General features: G+C 39.5%; 1 protein-coding gene and 1 long non-coding RNA gene across 4 annotated transcripts in view; one reads left to right on the forward strand and one right to left on the reverse strand.

Annotated features, from left to right (window-relative positions):
- Cntnap5b (contactin associated protein family member 5B) overlaps positions 1 to 18,816 on the forward strand; it is a 903,684-nt gene that overhangs the window by 608,136 nt on the left and 276,732 nt on the right.
- Positions 13,744 to 16,891, reverse strand: LOC148001539 (uncharacterized). Its single transcript, XR_015635436.1, has 3 exons — positions 16,846 to 16,891; positions 16,573 to 16,707; positions 13,744 to 14,768 (listed from the first exon to the last, which is right to left on the reverse strand). It is a non-coding gene; the product is annotated as an uncharacterized LOC148001539 (long non-coding RNA).

An 18,816-nucleotide genomic window follows, 5' to 3' on the forward strand; every position in this document is an offset into this window, starting at 1 on the left:
AGGTAGCCAAGGGATTTTAATTTTTAAACTGCCATGTGTGTGTGTGTGTGTGTGTGTGTGTGTGTGTGTGTGTGTGTGTGTGTGTGCTATATTAGGTCTAGCCAGGAGAACAAAGCAATGAAGCCAAAACACTCAGTGCTACAGCCTTCTATATTTTCTGTAGAGACAAGGATGCTTCATTAGATTCCTTAAACAGTCCTAATATCTGTTTCACATATACTATTGAATTTAACACTCTAGTTTAAAAGTTTAATATGAGATTTCCTCCCAAATACAGATGTTCATGATCCATGCCACAAGGGACAAGTTCATACTGGAATACATGCTATGGTTTTGATCTTTAAAGACTTGATCTTTAGAATGGTGATGGTAGTGAGCGATTGAAAGTTTAAGGTTAAATTGAGTGAGAGAAACTCATTCACTGGGGACATAACATTAATTTATCCTTTTTCTCTTTTTCACTATGTGGTGTATGGGGGGGGGGCGTTTACCTGCATATGTGTAGGCAGTTACAGTTGTGTACCTGTGAATTAACCTTGGGTGTGTGTTCCAGAGGACATGGTACACCTTGTTTTTTAAGAGTGGGTCCTCTAATGGCCTGGATCTCACCAAATCTGGTAGCCTGCCAGAGACGCACACCACAGGAATCTACATTCACCTTTCCAGCACTAAAATTACAGGACATTCCACCATGCTCAGGTTCTCATTCTATCTATCTGTTATAGACATATGTAGCTATACCTTTATTTTACTGTGGGTATTGGGAATCTAAACACAGGTCTTCAATTCAGTGCATCAGGTACTCTTTGTGCAATCATCTCTGAGTCCTCTCTGACTCTGTTAATGTTGACTCTGGAACCTAACTTCATCTTAATGTTTAAGTAGTAAACACTTCACTGACTGAGTCCTGACTCCCTAGTTCCTTGACCAAAACCATAGCAAGTTTGTTTCTTCCTTTTGTTCAACCATAGACACAAAGCACTAAAGGAAATCATCACAAAATCAAATCTTCAGAATTGTGGCTTTAACAAACCTCTTTCCACACAGCTTCATTTTCTGAGGGACCTGTCTTTAGGAGAGAACTCTAACTAACATGTAGAGCCATCAGAGATTCAGACTCCATTATTTGAAATCATATAGTAGCAAGACAGTCTGAACTGGAGTTTACTTTGGTTTGCTCTAAAGAGAAGGCATTTGCAAAGCAAAATTGTCATGCAAATAGGCAGGCTGTGAGGATTTCTTGAACTCTCTAGTATATTACCTCCCATACTCAGAACCTCTGTCTACCTTCCAGGAGCTAGAAATCCACTCAATCACTTCCAATTATTCCTTTAGGCTTGCAAAAATTTCAACTTGTAGTGAATTGCTTAACCTGGTCACACTCCAATGGGATTTAAATGCCCAAAATGTGATTGCTATTTGAGAGTTATCATGACATTAATTGCCCTTTTTACTTCATCATTTATACTTTCATGAATATGCAACTAAGAATCTACACACACAGACACAGACACAGACACAGACACACACACACACACACACACACACACACACACACACACACACACACACTCACTCATGTGGACATACCAAAAACTATCATTTGTTGTCTTCTAAAACACAATCTTGTAACCAGTGATTTAAGGTAGAAGACAGGATATGCTCAGATTGCATGAAAATACTGTGTCATAGTATATGAAGATCTGTAATAGTCTACAATTTCAGTGTCTGCTAGCTTTCAAGAAAACAGTTTCCCAGGAATGCCCAGGACTGACTATGTATTATTTATACACAACCTAGTAGGTATTGTATTGTGTACACCATAAAATGGTAATTCATTTTTGCTATACCCAAGTACATCTACAAACTCACTTGTGTAATTTACTCATGGTATTTATCTTCCTGTGTTTGTAAAACTAATGTTCATTTAAGTGAGGAATTGTGATGCAGAAAACTACATGTTTCATAGAGAGGGGCCATAAAGATTCCCTAAAGGAAAATGTCTTTGTCCATAGTATTAGTATCAAACAAAACCAATTAACAGAATTTCTATTTCTTTTTGTGAACTAAGTACTTATTGACTGTTTATTAAGTATCAAGATATTTTCTGGGCCCTCAGAAGTAAACACTAAAAAATAAGAATAAAAAATTAAAACAGAATACATGTACATATGGTAGTAGTCAGGATGACAGAAAACACACACAAACAACAAAAGAAGTCACTCATATCCCTCAAGGCCACTACATGTTAAGATTGAGAAAAAAATCTCAAAGGAGGATGAGACAAGAGAGTGAGAAGATATCAGAGGTGTATTGAATGGAGGAGTGTTATAATGGTGCCTCTGCAGCAGAGATCTAAAGGAAAGAAACAATTTATGCCTGTGTTTAATTAGCTCCAAAGGATCCAAGGAAAGGGATGGTATAAAGACAAATATACCTGGAAAGGAGAGAAAGGGGGAGAATATGGATGAGGTAAAAAACAATGAGTTGTGGCATGGTAACCAGGCACCATTCAAGTGTCCAGAAGTAATCAGAAACCTTTATCAATGGAATAATTCTTTCCTTATTCAAAGGCTGCTGTGAGAGTATGTCAGTGAGACTAAACCAAGCACCTGTGATTTTCTAAGCATGTGGACCCTTATGTCATAATTTATGCAGACGTAAATAGAAAGTGTTTTGAAATCACTGAAGGCAGACACAAAATGCCCACTTTTCTGTGCCCACAATTTCAAACTCAGGGGAATCAGGAGAAGACGTAATTGTCACCAGGAGTCAATAGTGCCATTTCACAGAACACACGATTTTCTGCACCAATCAAACTAAGCTAAAGTTTCTCAGGTCCTCTCCATATTATTTTACTCTTGTCAGCTAACAATCCTCCCACTGCAGGTATGCCTACACATATACAATATGCAAGGGTAGAAATGATTCTGAAGTCCATGTTCTTTAACTATAACATGATACCCCTGAATAATAAAACAGTGAAATAAAAACAGAAGCTTGGCCCTGTGGTCAAAAGAAGCATTAATGGGGCTGGGGATTTAGCTCAGTGGTAGAGCGCTTGCCTAGCAAGTGCAAGGCCCTGGCTTCGGTCCCCAGCTCCGAGAAAAAGAAAAAGAAAAAAAAGAAGCATTAATGACCAGTAAGTGTTTAAAAATATGTTCAGCATTCTTAGCTACAAGAGAATTGAAATGAAATTTAAGTGGCAGCTGTGAAGAAAATGACAAATATTGGCAAGAGCCAGTGAAGGTTTTACACTAATGATGGAAATATAAATGGATCCAGACACTATGTGTTGAGAGCCAGATCAACACCTAGGCAACCTGAGGAAGGCAATGAGGTATGGTATCTGCCGTACTGTTTCCTCAAAGAAGCAGGTGATTTCTAGGGTTAGCACTGATAGTGCTGATGGGAGCAAAACTTAATTATATGAGGCTGGCAAGATTGCCTGGTAAGAAATGCTGAACTCTTTTAACATTCAAGAGACTGACATGATGAAAAAGAATAGAGAGAAAGTCATGTACTCCCTTTATCCATCTATCTATCTCTCTATCTATCTCTTACTTTCTTGCCTGGGTCCAACTGCTTACTTTATCAATTTCACAATACACATGCATACTTATATACATGCACATATACCTACATATGTATACAGGTACATATGTATATAAAGAGATATATACATATACATATGTACATATTGAAGATACATATATAACATAAATGAACACATACACATATGCACATATACACATATACACATTACACATATACACCTGTACACATGTATACATTACTCATATACATATATGCATATAGAAATATAGACATAGACATATATCCCTATAGACATATAGGCCTATAAACATATATACATAGACATAAATACATATAAACACAGACATATACATATACACATCATATACACATATATATTCAAATATATACACATATACATATGCATATGCATATGCATATGCATATACGTATGCGTATGCGTATGCATATACATATACATATACATATACATATACATATACATATACACATACACATACACATACACATACACATACACATACACATACACATACACATACACATACACATACACATACACATACACATACACATACATATACATATACATATACATATACATATACATATACATATACACACATTTGGTGGACAGAGCAGAGCCCCAACAGCCGTTTTATTTTTCTATTTTTTAGCTTTTTAGACTTAGACAAAAGTTCTTTTTAAAATTTCCTTGCAGATAAAATACTACATAAAAGGGAGTTAAAGGAAGATGTAGATACTAAGTTCAAAGCAGTGTTTCATTCTATAAACTCATTATAAGATCAAAGGACAGTTTCCCATGGCCTTGCTTTATCATAATGCACACCTATGGCACCTTGAACTTGACTTAAAATGACGGTGCTTCCTTAATCATAAATCTGTCCCAAGCCTTCTTTTTTTCTTCTTAGTGTGGTTTATGAAAGCTCATTATACTCATTATTCAGTCTTTCCTTACTATGAGGTTGAGCACATTCTATTCTTGATTCTAACTTTATTATATCTTTCTGGCCAAATAACTAAAACCAGCTCCTTACCACTTTTCCTTAAACTCAAAATCAAATTAGGAATCCTATAAAGTCCATTAAATGATATTGTTATATGAAAGTACATTTTCATACTGATCTAAAAGTAATTTGCCTAATACGGTGGACTGCTCAGGAATCTTGATGCTATATAATAGTGGCAGGAAAGACATATCAGCAGGGAGAGTCAGGCCTGGAAATTAGTCTCACAGAACACACCTATGGCAGCCATCCAAATCAGTAGCCATTCCCAGAATATTCTCTTGCTTGTCATAGTCTCTTCTATATAGGCTTTCCTACATGGAAAGTAGTTTGGAGAAGCCTAACAAAGACTAAATGGAATTTAATAAATAAATCCACTAAATACTATGAGTATGTTCCTAAAAGATTTAAGACAGCCTATTGGACATACTTTCATATCCATGTTCTCTGGCATATTATTTACTACAACTAAGATATAGAAGTAGCCTAGGTGCCTATCAACAGATGAATGGATGAAGAAAATGAAACACACATAATGGTGTTTTATTCAGCCATCCTGAACTAAATTGTGCCATTATCAGGGAGACAGATAGTACTGAAATTATTACGTTAGTTGAAATAAGACAGCCTCAGAAAAATAAATAGTGCATATCTGTTCCCATATGTAGTACCAAGATTATGTCTATACATAACCATAATATACACATGGATGTATAAATGCATGCTTATGGTGTGTGTATAGAAGTCAAAGGAAGACTGTGGAGAAATATAAATTGGAGCAGAAGATGAGAACAGGAAAAAGAACAGAATATAACTGAGAAATATGAGCAAAGTGACATGACACAAAAATTTCGTAATGGAACACATTATTTTTGTTTCCAAGTTAAACTTACTATCATGATAATTATAATAAAAATCAGTGTAGTATGTTCTTATTACTAAAATATTAATTATAAACCAGGCTCTGTCACACATGTCAGTAACCACAGAACTTGGGTGGTAGATTCAGAGAGATTCAGAATTCAAGGTCATGTTTTGCTATGTAATTAGCTTGAAGCCAACTTGAACTACATGAGTCCTGGTTTCACTAGAAATAAAATAAAATAACAAAATAAAATAAAATAAAGGTTATTTATGTTTTATGTCCAATAAGAATCCATATAACAGCTGGGGATTTAGCTCAGTGGTAGAGCGCTTACCTAGGAAGCGCAAGGCCCTGGGTTCGGTCCCCAGCTCCGAAAAAAAGAACCAAAAAAAAAAAAAAAAAAAGAATCCATATAACAAACTATGCTTTCTACAAACCATGCTCATCAGCACTAATAATATTGCCATTCACATACAGAGAACCTGGTCCTTAACTCCATTTTCAACCATATTATTTCACTGAATATTATTAGTGACTATATATAACTTTTATCATCATCATCTTCTTCATCATCAACATCATCATCACCATCATCATTGATAGAATAATAGGTTGTGAGATGGTTGGTCTATGTTATAGTTTCTAAGTGCAGGTAACCAATTACAATTCTGTCTGTTTTGAAACTTTGTGGGCAATCTATCATTAATCAAAAAGGAGGAAAAAAAAAGGAAACATTTCAGAAGAGAAAGAAATTTACATAACGAAATCTCAGTTATATGATGAAGAGTTCACCTAATTCTAATATCAACTACTGTGTAACCATGTGCTAAGAATTCTGCTATGAAAGTTACAACATCCATTCCTCTTCTCCTGAGCTCTGGGGCCTCTAGATACAGCTATCTGATGGGTCTGTCATTCACATAGTGGCAGTTGTTGCTGGGTATTGGATGTGGCCTCAGCCAGCCCTGTGTTTCAGATCTCAGTCAGATACATGAATCACTCATTGCTGTTTTATTTATAAAGTTGGTTAGTTGAGTAGACAGATGTCCTGAAGGGTAGAGTTGGCCAAATGAAAATGGTTTACATTTATTACTTAGATTATAAGACATGCAGCATTCACTATGGCTCTTCTTGATTCCGGGAAGACAGTCATTTTATTGGTCCATAGGCAAGATGAAGAAAATATTATGTTGCTCTATCCTAATAAAGAAAGTGTAAGACAGATTTTATATAGACCATATATCATTCTACTTCTTTTTAATGTAGACTAACTTCAGAAAATGCAACAAATGGAGGACAAAAAATTAAGTTCTCTCTTACTCCAGTTCAGTCAAGCCTTTGGAGTCTTTGCGGTCATTTGTGAGCCAACTATAACTCAGTCTGGCACTCCATATGTCTTTTCTAGAAACCTAAATAGAGGAAGTTTATAGGACTTTGTTACAATCTTTAAACATAGAGACTTGTGCCAGCAAGATGGCTCAGCAAGTAAGGAAACAGACTGCAAGCATATGTCCTAATTTGGATCTCAGGGACTCAAATGAGGAAAGAGGAGAAATGACTCCCACAAGTTCCCCTTAGGAACTCTCTCTATGTCTCCCTCACCCTCTCTATTGCCCTTATCCTCCCTTGTGGACAGATGTCTTGAAGGATAGTCAGCCAAATGAAAAAGTTTCACAGATTTTACTTAGATTATAAGATATGTCACATTCTCTATGCTTCTCTCTCTCTCTCTCTCTCTCTCTCTCTCTCTCTCTCTCTCTCTCACTCACACACACGCACATGCACACGCACACGCACATGTACATGCATATGCACACACATGCACATACACACATTTTAAAAACAATCATAAAGACTGATAATGAATCTAGTCAGTGTATTTTGCTGTGAAAACCACGTCCCTTAATATTCCCCTGATAATAGATTCTTGGTGATTTGCTTGAGGCAGAAAGTAAGAACAGAAGTCAGAGTAAGATAGAAACCTATTGTAAGTCACAGATGATGATACATAGCTAATGGGAAATAAATATCCTATGTACATTTAATAGTTATACTTCTAACCATAGTAAGTTGGTGTTTTGATCACTAATTATTTAAATGACCAATGTATCGTAAAAGTATGAAAACTCAGACCTTTACATGATATAGCCTGCATTTAACTTACTATGTTATGATAAAATTTGTTCACTTACTCTACCACAAATGTGCCTACAGGTAAAAGAATCCAATTTTTCAATTCTAAGACATAGGCATATAAACCAGAACTGGGCATGAAATTTGGAATCATATGACCTGATCTTAGTTATTATGTAATCTACTTATAAGCTTATAACATATGGTTTCTGTTGTTGTTGTTGTTGCGGTTGTTGTTGCAGTTGTTGTTGTTGTTTGCTGATGTGGTCATATGTATTGCAGAATGACCTTGAAAGTGCCAAATATCTGAGGAGAAGGCCAACCTTCCCTCCCACATGCTGGTGTTCCAGGCCTGAATCAGTCAATCTGGTTTAGTTTTCACTGATAAATGAATCCATGTTTTTGTGCTTTTCGAGAAGCACTTTATTAACTGAGTCCCATACTCAGGTTCACTATGATCTCCTCCTCTGTGTCTTAGGTATAGTCAATAGAATATATGCTATGCTTTGAGATGGTAGATAGCTAAGATGCTCTATTTACATCACTATCTTCGACACATTACTCGGGGAATATGATCTTAGCAACCAGCAGAAAATAATATGACCCCTCTCAGTTTCTGTGAGAGAACTTAGGTTTGGAGTTTAACTCTTCTTAGGTCAATGAAAAATAAGCCACCTTAACTTTAATTTACTTATACATATGAGTTACTATTTATTTTTAGAAGTATTGTTGCCCATTTTCTAATAAGTATACTTCCACTTCTGATGTCTTTTAGCTGTCCAAATTCACTCACAGGGCTATATATCTCATGCAACAAAATAGCTCTCTTATTTCCGAAATTTCAATTCAAAACCTAGAACCTCTTCTTCCTTTCCATTCCCCATTGAGTAGATGAATGTACGCTCAGACTTACAGATTTTTACTTCCACTTATATGACCTGCCTTGCAACCCTCCCATCTCCTTTTACTGGAATGGTGCAGTACACTTATTTTCTTTTCTTATACCAATCTACATCCCACAACCAGCCTTGCATACAAAACGTTACTTTCAAAATAATATGAAACTAGGTTTCAGATCTTTCCCTCTGCCTTGAAATTGAAACCTCGAATACTTCTATAAGACTTGTGAAATTGTGAGTGGTAGATTCTCTCACAAACCCACTCCACATTGCCCCACTTATGTCTCTTGCTAAAATTGGTCTATTCTTACACCATTGTAATAAGTTCTCTCTTCTTGCATGTTCCATTTCTATTTCTGTGTGCTTGAATCTATTTTGTTATTTGGCTCTCACTTAGAATTTTATATATGACTGAAATTGTTGGTGCCCCATGCCCACACCGACATAGTACCGAGAATTGGGTGAAAGCCTGCGGGATTAAAGAAACACACACACACACACACACACACACACACACACACACACACACACACACACACACACGTTATTCGTGTCAAGCCAGAAGAGGAAGAGACTCCTGTAGCTTTACTCACCACTTATATACCCAAGTTCATCAGATAGAAAATATCTGGGAAGCACAGTGGGAAACCCTGACTCGTGACTTTGGTAACAAAAGACTGACTATGTGACCTGATTTAACTAGGGAGAAATCAGGGAAAACCAGCCTAAATCTCAAGGACAAAGGTCGAGAAGACAAAAGGCAGGAGCGAATTGACCACCTCCCAGGTGTGGCCAGGTGTGTCAGTACCAGGCCAGACTGATCCTTTGTTAGGAACAAAAGGCTTCCACATGCATCAGCTGGGCTCAGCAAAGGGTCAAACCCTGCAAGAGACCCAGTAGGGTCTGACAAGGGGGTTGAAACATTGCAGGGGACCCAGGAGCCTCTGACATGAAATGTCTATTCTGTTACTCTTTACTGTGTGCTTTCTGCCCAAGTGAATAGAAGATGAGATCCAAATAAAGGGTATTTGTGTTGTCTCATTTATTTTTTTACCCCCAGATGCCTAGAACTGTAGTTGGATATAAAAGACACTTACTGAGTAGCTGTTGAATAAGTAGAACATCACTTCCCCACCAATAAGCACCCGACATCTAACATATGTAATGTAGAAAAGAGCAGTTGACTGAGTAAGTGCACTTTGTTAAGATTGCTGCCAGGATATTCATAGGCCGACAGTCATATCACAAAATAGAAACTCCTGGCCAGTGAGACTCTTTCATTGACTCTTTATGACTGTGAACAAGTAATTTACATTTTACGGGCCACACATTTCACCCCTGTTCACAAGAATTTATATTTCATGACCCCAAGTGTTTTTTTTTCTACCACAGCTCCCATATTTCTACACCAACGAACCAAACAATCTTAGTAAAAATGCATGTCAGAGTTTATTTCTTGCTTGCCAGAGTAAAGAATGAAAAGTGTAGATAAAACAGAGCCCAGAAAGAACTTATTTTTGATACTTTCCAGCCAAAGATGCATGGTATCTGTTAATGTAGTAAATAATGTTTTTACCTCTTTCATTCTCCCTACCTCCTCAGAAAACAGTTACCATATAGTATTATTGGCTAAACAAAAATATGGTTCTGCTGCTATCACATGTCCAGATTAGTTTAAAAAATAGAGAAAAAGTACAGCTTATTAGTAGAACATTTGTCTCATTTTTATGTATCCCTGGGTTCATTTCCAAGCATTATGAAGCAATTACTCATTTTGACTAATAATAAATGCAAAAAATTCTTCTGATGTTAGTTACTATTGTCTCCATATATGAAGACTTTGCATCTGTACAGAAATTACCAGAAATAATTGAATGAAGGAAGGCTTCTGGTTTGAGATAATAAAGCAGAAAAAATAGCAGTGGGGTTGGCTTGAAAAGCTACTTGTGTATTAGCACACCTTATAACCAGAAGGGGATAATGGCAGCATTCCTTTGGTTTCTTCCCTGACTATTTCATTTAGTCCAATATTACAGTTCAAGTGATAGTATCAACGACATTTGCAATGGATCCTCACCTCTCAGTTAATTCTCTCTGGAAAGTCCCTCACAGGCACACACAGAAGTATGCCTCACTAATGCACTTGGCATTTCATAAGCCAACCAAATAGACTATCATAGTTAGCCATCACAAGATTAAATGTGTGGGGGGAGTACTAGGGGAGGGAATATGAGGAGGAAGTGCTAATAGTAAGGGCCATTTGAGGAATTGTATGAAAGTTTACTGTAGTAGAAACTTCCTAAAATATACACATTTATGAAGAAAACCTAAATGAAATAACTAAATAACTAGGGGAACAATACTTCAACTAGATACTTCTTATCAGCAATTAAAACTCCAGTACCAGAAACAGGTTACACATAATTGAGGTTTTGGTCAAGAGTCCCTCAGGAAACACATAAACAATTAGGGGTATTTCCAGGGCTATTATTTACTCTCCATATCTGATATTAAGGCCTTTTTTGTTGAAGATAACACCTATTTATCTCAACGGACATGGAGAATTTGAGCCGTTGCCTACATAGACCCTTTACCTGTTATGAATACTGTTCATGATACTGTAAGACTCTCAGAGAGAATCTTCCCTCAGGAGGGAGATCCTCGAGCCCAATGACCAGTCCGAGTCCACAGGCTGCAATCAGCAAGAGGATTTTTTATTGATCAGGGAGCACAGGTATCTGTGGGCGTCTCAGTCAATTCGGAAGACTGGCGCGCCTAACAGAACCAGGGACAGGTTTTTAAAGGGTATTGGGGAGCAGAAGCAGGCTTACAGAAGCAGATGCATGGCTGGTGGATTCAAGTGAGGCGCGGATGTATGGTTACACCCAATTGGCTATTTAAATGAAGTTGTCACACAGCAAGAGAATACGTGCAGGTTTGGGCATCCAGAATGTCAGGGGCTAGGGGCTTATTTCTTGTTAGGTGGCCCATAAAGCAATATCAATAATTTAGACTGGTTTCTGTATTTTGTTTTCTGTTATGGTCTGTTTCGTCTAAATGATGGGTCAGCTTGTCCCAAAAAGCTTGGACACATCTGAACTTTCCCAGGCTTATTTTAGTTCTGAGTCTGTGTATTTAAAAACTTAATTTTTACTTCTATAGTTGAGGGCCTTGGGTTGTACAATTTCCTTTCTGGGAGGGGGTCTTTTATTCCCCCATTTTCTTTTTGTCCTTGAGTGGAATCTTCTACTCAACTTGGTTAAGGTACCTCTGTTTTTTGTTGTTTCACCATCTGATACTGTTGTCTCAGCACAAAAGTTTGAATGACTGAAAGTCTGTATCTCTTACTATTTTTGTCTGATCTGCATAGAAACAACATTCTTTTTTTAGTGTAGCACACAGACTCCTTTAAGGAATATCAGGTCTAATCTTCTCCTATTTTGAAGGACTACCTCTGAGCGGGAGGTTAGGTATTCTTGGATGTCAGCTAAAAAGTCTTTTTTATTTTTTTTATATCTGAGTCAATGGCAGTTCTGAATTTTTTGTAAGCCTTGTATTGTAGGGCAACAGCAGATGTCCTTGTGTTGTCCTTGTAGCACCTAGATAGCCTTAAATAATTCTCATCTTTTGTGTCTTATTAAGTTTTTAGCATCAGGATTCTAATCTGGACACTATCTGAACCTATATACCAAGGTCTTTTAGAACTTCTAAACTTATATAGGTTGTGATCCCTGAGGCACAGTCCCAAGAAGTGTTAGGAGTACTAACATATGTAATGTTACATAATTAGCAATAAAAATCAAGCCTATCCCTATACCTATCCCGAGGGAACACAGGGCAAACATGAAATTCTTGTTTCTAAAACACACTCCTCAAGTGAGCATTATAGCAACCTCCCAGTCACGTCTCTGATGTATCCACTTATCTGATATGTAAGTCTAGGGAGCTTTTTGAAGATCTGAGTGTCCCTCTAGGTCCCAGCTCTCAGCCCCAACAGCTAGTACTCGGCTGGTGAGGGCTGAGACTTGATGGCTGTCAGGGTGGTCAGCAGCACCAGGTACAGTCCTTTCCAGTGAGGCTCGAGTGTCTGGGCTCAGTGTAGCTGTAGCCTCCGACCTGGAACTGATGACATGTCTCAGGGGTCTCTGGGGCATAGGCTGCTGTCAGCTGTGAGCAGATTTCTTTCTGTATCACCTGTAGGTCTTTTAGCCTGGCATACAAATCACTATTATTATGAGATGCTGGTTCAGTAACATCATCTAATATAGTCAGGGGAGCTGAGGCCCCATATAAGATCTCAAAGGTGGTAAAGCTGAATCTGGAAGGGGTATTTCTTGCTCTGAAAAGAGCAAGAGGGAAGGAGTGTCACCCAGTCTGTGCCAGTCTCCATGGTCAATTTGGTCAGGGTCTCTTTTAAAATTTTATTTATTTACTCTACCTGTCTTGAACTTTGAGGTCTGTAAAAACAACGTAATTTTTAATCAATCTCTAAATACCTGGCCACACCCTGGCTTACCTTAGCAACGAAAGTAGGGCTGTTGTCTGACCAGATTACCTTGGGCATTCTAAATCGGGGGAAGATTTCTTCCAGTATCTTCTTGATGATTGTAGAGGCCATCTCTTGTTTGGTGGGGAAAGCTTCTATCTATTCCTGAAAAGATGTCTATAAACACTAGGAGACTAGGAAACCATATTTTCCTGGTTTTATCTCTGTGAAGTCCACTTCTCAGTAGTATCCAGGCCGTTCCCCACGGAGCCTCCTACCACAGTCAACTTTCCTGAAAACAGTTACCTTTTGGCATGGTATATATCAGTGCACTATCTGTTCCACGAGATACTTGAGACCTGTGACATAATATTTAGTTTTTGAAAATGTCTGGATGAGTTTGCTTACCCCTAAGTGAGTCCATTGATATATTTGTTTTATCATGGCCTCTGCCTGTAAAAATTGTAGCAGTATCTTCTTTCTCGTTGAGGTGTACCAGAGTCCCTTCCTCGGCCTGGCTGGGTCATGGAGGGCCCTTAACATAGCCAGAATCTCTTTTTTTCTTGCCCTCAGATGTCAGCAGTCCCCTCTGCTGATGGGCTGTAGCAAAGGCATACGTGCTGTCCACATAGATGTTAAGTCTCTTTCTCAGCCCAAGGGCTTTGTTGAGGGGAGCGAGCTCTACCCTCTGAGTAGAAGTGCCTTCTGGTAGGGCCTGAGCCCAAATGACTGTTTCCATCTACCACTGCTGCCCCAGCCCATCTTTTTTCTTTTGTAAGAAGCTGCTCCCATCTATGAACCAGATGGCATCTACCCCCTCTGGTGACTGGCCAGTCAGATCTTTATGCCACCCCTGTGCTTTAGTAAGCACCTGCTGACAGTCATGAAGGGGGGTGTCTTGGTCGGGGTCCAGGAGCAGGGTTGCAGGGTTTAGACTCATAGGGGCAGTCTGGGATCACAAGGAACAAGTGGGATACCCGGCCCACGCCAAGGTCCACTGTTCTTCGGGTAGTCCATGAGTATCGTTTGTTGTCAGTAGCCCCCGTACTCAAGGTCTTTTGCTGGACACTAGCCCATTTGGGCGTAGGAGCACAGAGTGTTGGGCCTCCATATTCACAAAACAACTGGGCGGGCTTCTCTTCTATCTTTGTGCATAGCCAGGACTCTAGGACCAAGAGGCTTGCCTTCCGGGCTGCTGGAGAGGCCCCTCTTGTTCTTCCTGGGGCAGTCCCTGACCCAGTGTCCTTTTTCCTTGCGATAGGCACACTGATCTTTAGCCAGGAATTCTCTTCTGTTGCCAGGTACTATCTTCCTAGGTTCCCTAACTACTGTGGCCAGTATATGTTCCTCTCCTGTCTTTTATCCCTCTTTAGCTCTCTAGCTTCTTTTTCTTTTTGTCTCTTTTCTTCCTTAGCTTCCTGCTCTTTTTACCTTCTTTTCTCTTTCTCTTCTTTAGTCTCTCTCATATCTTCTGAATCTTCCTCTACAGCTATTAGATGCTGTCCACTTAATCGCACTTCAACTTTACTTTCTCTGCAACTTACACTAACTCTCAGCAACTTAGCTTAACCCTTCAAATTTTATCTTTTCTTTATCTTAGCCAGATTGGTGGGGCATTTTCCAGCCCCTCGGAGACCCACCCTTGGAGCCTGGTGGCAGACCCGGAGCACTCCCTACCTTCAGGGGTAATCAAGTCAACAGTCAGGAGTGAGGGCCTTCCATCCATGTCTGCAACATTCTTTCTGGCCTCTAGCAGGATTCCATCTTTCCTCAGTGGTAAAGAAGACCTGTAACAGATACTAACAAGCATCTCAAGTGGGATGGTGAGAAAACAAGAAGAGAATCTAGAGAATAGAGGCCCACTGAAGAGGACAAATAGCATTTAGTCACACAGCTAAACCAGGAGGACTTTTTGGGACAAAAAGGCCATTGTAAAAATAAGCACAAGCTTTGTGTCTGTGAAACAGAACGGCAAGCAGAGAGGGAGCTGATCTGTTACCAACTATCTCTGTGGACTTAAGAACTAATAACAAAAGGATGGAGAGATGGTTAGGACCTGGGTGCTAGATGCCAAGTGGCTGACAAAAGAATTGTAACCAGTTCACCTGGGACTTTCAGGACCTCAGTAGCAGCCCTTTACCAAACTGTCTCACTGGGTTAAAGGCCCATGGAAAAGAAAACATTAATCCTGACCTTGGCCACAGCCAAAGCTTCAATTCTAAATTTTGACTGGCAAAACAAAGTTCTTCACAGTTTGTTGTAGATTCTTTTTGAAACTATTTTAGGGGCTTCTCTGCCCCCAAACCTGAGGCATTTTGACCACAGGGGCAGGAACTGGCTGCTGTGGGGATAGGATCAAAGGCATTCTCCATGTCAATGATGACTAACAGGGAAGGTTACTTAATGTTGGAGATCAACTCCTCTCTTGGAATAGGGCCAGCAGATAAGGCAGGCTCCCTTAAAGAACTTCTCTTAATGAACGCTCTCCTTCTGTGAGCAAGTGTTGAAGATCTGGCCACTGAAAGCAGCAACTAGAATTATTTTTTTTCAGGGCCAAAAGTCTCATAAAACAACCACTAACTCTATATTATCTTTTTGTTGTCAAAGCGTCAACCCCAGCCGGCCTCATCACCTTGAAACTCCTCTTACGCTGACTTGGCCAGAGCTGCGCTGCTGTCCATGAGCAGCCTACAGCTTGCTAGCAGGCCTGCATGCTTGCCACCCTCAGCCCCTATATTTTTTTAATCTGTGCTGTCCCTTCCTTAGAAGCTGTGAATGTTTAAGCAACAGGGAGAAATTTTCTTCAGGATCCAAGGGAAAGCTTTCAGGTTCTTGTTAATGTTTGCTTCAGACAGGGTCACTCGCTAATCTGGAGTTCTTCATACACAACTGTTAACAGCAGCTGGGCTGGACAATGAGAGTAAAGAGAGGGGCAGCTCTCCTTGGGCAGGAGGAGATAAAACTCCCCGGCAGAAAACAATTTTTCTCAAGCAAATTATTTCCAAGTTAAGCACCAAGAGGACCAAGTAAAACTCCTTGACAAACAAAGCAAACAGTTTCATGATTTCAAACACAGTCGTCAGTCCAAGATTTTAAACACAGTCGTCTGTCCAAAGTCCAAAAACAAAACAAAAGCCAAAAAGACACTGGACAATACCACAGAAAACAAACTGGACAAACAAGACCAAGACAAAGCATCCTATAACCAATTTCCACAGATGTTTAAAGAAAATTAGGACACAAAGAAGACAAACAATTCCAACAGTCAAACAAGCAACAGACAGATGCACCGTGCGGCTTCAGTGTCAAACTGAAACCAAAAATTCAGATGAAGGCACCGAGGGTCCGGATCCTTCAGTGGATCCGGCTCTCTCCTCTCTCCTCCAACCCGAAACCACGTATCCTTCCGATACAGGCTGAGCCCCAAAAAACTGGGCTCCAAACACCCTTGGAATATCTTCCAGGGCTGTGGCGGAGAAGTCCGAGCTCGTCAGCTCCTTCTCTGGCCCGCCCAAATACAAACCCAAGCCAAGTAACTAAGCATTTACAGAACAAGTCACAAAGCAAGACAAGACAGGACAAGACAAATGCTGGCCAGCTTACCTCCCGGTGGGTGGTCGGCAGTCTCTGGGCAGAGGATCTCTGATCCCGGACAAGCCCCCATATGTAAGACTCTCAGAGAGAATCTTCCCTCAGGAGGGAGATCCTGGAGCCCAATGACCAGTCCGAGTCCACAGGCTGCAATCAGCAAGAGGATTTTTATTGATCAGGGAGCACAGGTATCTGTGGGCGTCTCAGTCAATTCGGAAGACTGGCGCGCCTAACAGAACCAGGGACAGGTTTTTAAAGGGTATTGGGGAGCAGAAGCAGGCTTACAGAAGCAGATGCATGGCTGGTGGATTCAAGTGAGGCACGGATGTATGGTTACACCCAATTGGCTATTTAAATGAGGTTATCACACAGCAAGAGAATACGTGCAGGTTTGGGCATCCGGAATGTCAGGGGTTAGGGGCTTATCTCTTGTTAGGTGGCCCATAAAGCAATATCAATAATTTAGACTGGTTTCTGTATTTTGTTTTCTTTTCTGGTCTGTTTCGTCTAAATGATGGGTCAGCTTGTCCCACAAAGCTTGGACACATCTGAACTTTCCCAGGCTTATTTTAGTTCTGAGTCTGTGTATTTAAAAACTTACTTTTTACTTCTATAGTTGAGGGCCTTGGGCTTGTACAATTCCCTTTCTAGGAGGGGGTCTTTTAATACTTAAAGTTATTCTGCATGCCTCTAAAGAAAAAAGGTAAACACCAACACTGCTACAAACTCTGTAATCTAAAATAGTAACCTGCCTGCATGATACACTGATATAATAGTTACTTAATTGTTGTAGAAGTAACCAAATGTTATCAATCAAATTTAAGGCTCAAAACATGACATGGATTCCCAACTATTGACTTGGTATCCAGAAACCTGTTAGTCTGTAGACTGTGTACCTGTTTTGCTAAATAAATGTAGGAAATACAAGTCAAAAGGACATTCTTTTGTTATATCTACTGTTCAGTATCTCATTTTGTCATTCTTACAGAAGCTTTTTCTTGCAGTAGACAAGATCCACAACTGGACAATGCATAGAGAGAAAGGTCTTGGAATATTCAGTTCTGAATTTGATGTTTCTTCAGGCCTCAGGGACCTATATTAAAGAGCAACCAGAAAGACTGTATAAGTTTGCCTTAGTTGGGATATTATTGCTGTAAAGAGACACCATGACAACCGCAACTTTTTTAAAGGAAAGCATTCAATTGGGGCTGATTTAGAATTCATAGCTTCAGTTGATTATTTTCATGATGGGAAGATAAGAAGTGTACCAGCAGACTTAGTGCTAAAGGAGCCAGTAATTCTCTGTCTGTATTTACAGGAAGCAGTAAGAAAGCCACCCTGAGCTTCTAAGACATCAGAACCTACCCACACTGACATACTTTCTCCAACTAGGCCACACCTCCTAAATATACTACTGCCTACAGGCTGATAGACAATATTTTTAATCAACTACCACATTTTATTCCCTGTTCCCCATAGCCATATTATAGTTCAAAATACATTTAATCCAATCTCAAAGATCCCCATAGTCTAGCACAGTATCAGTTCTATTTAAAGTCCAAAATTCAAACTCTCTTCTCAAACTCATTTAATTTCTTAACTGCAATCCCTTTAAAAGCAAAATAAAAACCAGATTGCACACTTCCAACATATTTGGCAAAAGTTGTTCATTACTATTCCAAGAGGAACATGCATAATCAAGAAATACTGGACCAAGGCAAAACTTAAAACCTGCTGGGGAACCTCCAAATTCTACATCTCCATACATAATATCAAAGTAGAACAAACAGTCTCAATCCAAGGATCTCTCATCTAGGCACAACAAAAGATCTTCAGTGTTTGGGTCTGGTTGTAATGGTCAAAGTATTAATTACAGCTTGCTGAAGAGAAGCCCATGTATGGCACTTAGCCAAAATGTCTCCCACTATCACCACAGCCCCTATACTAGCTGTAGCAGTGGTTGCAAGTTGTAGAGGCCAAAAATCCATATCTGGAGCCACTAAGCAAATGGCAGTGACTATAGTCACATGTTAGTTGTAATGACAAGCAGGGGTGCAAGCCTGGGCTGCTGGGGCAGAGCAGAGGTCCAGAGATGAATGCCTCCCTCCCCAGAGTATTACAGTGCAGTAAAATAGCCACCCTCGGATGACGATTGTAGAAATAACTCATGCACTTTATTCCATGTAAATCTTATAAACATTTTTTGTGGTAGGGTGGAATCCATTACCTCAGTCTGAAATGTTAGTAATGCTCTAT

This window comes from Rattus norvegicus, chromosome 13, assembly GCF_021556685.1.
Source record: "Rattus norvegicus strain SHRSP/BbbUtx chromosome 13, alternate assembly SHRSP_T2T, whole genome shotgun sequence".
NCBI lineage: Eukaryota > Metazoa > Chordata > Mammalia > Rodentia > Muridae > Rattus > Rattus norvegicus.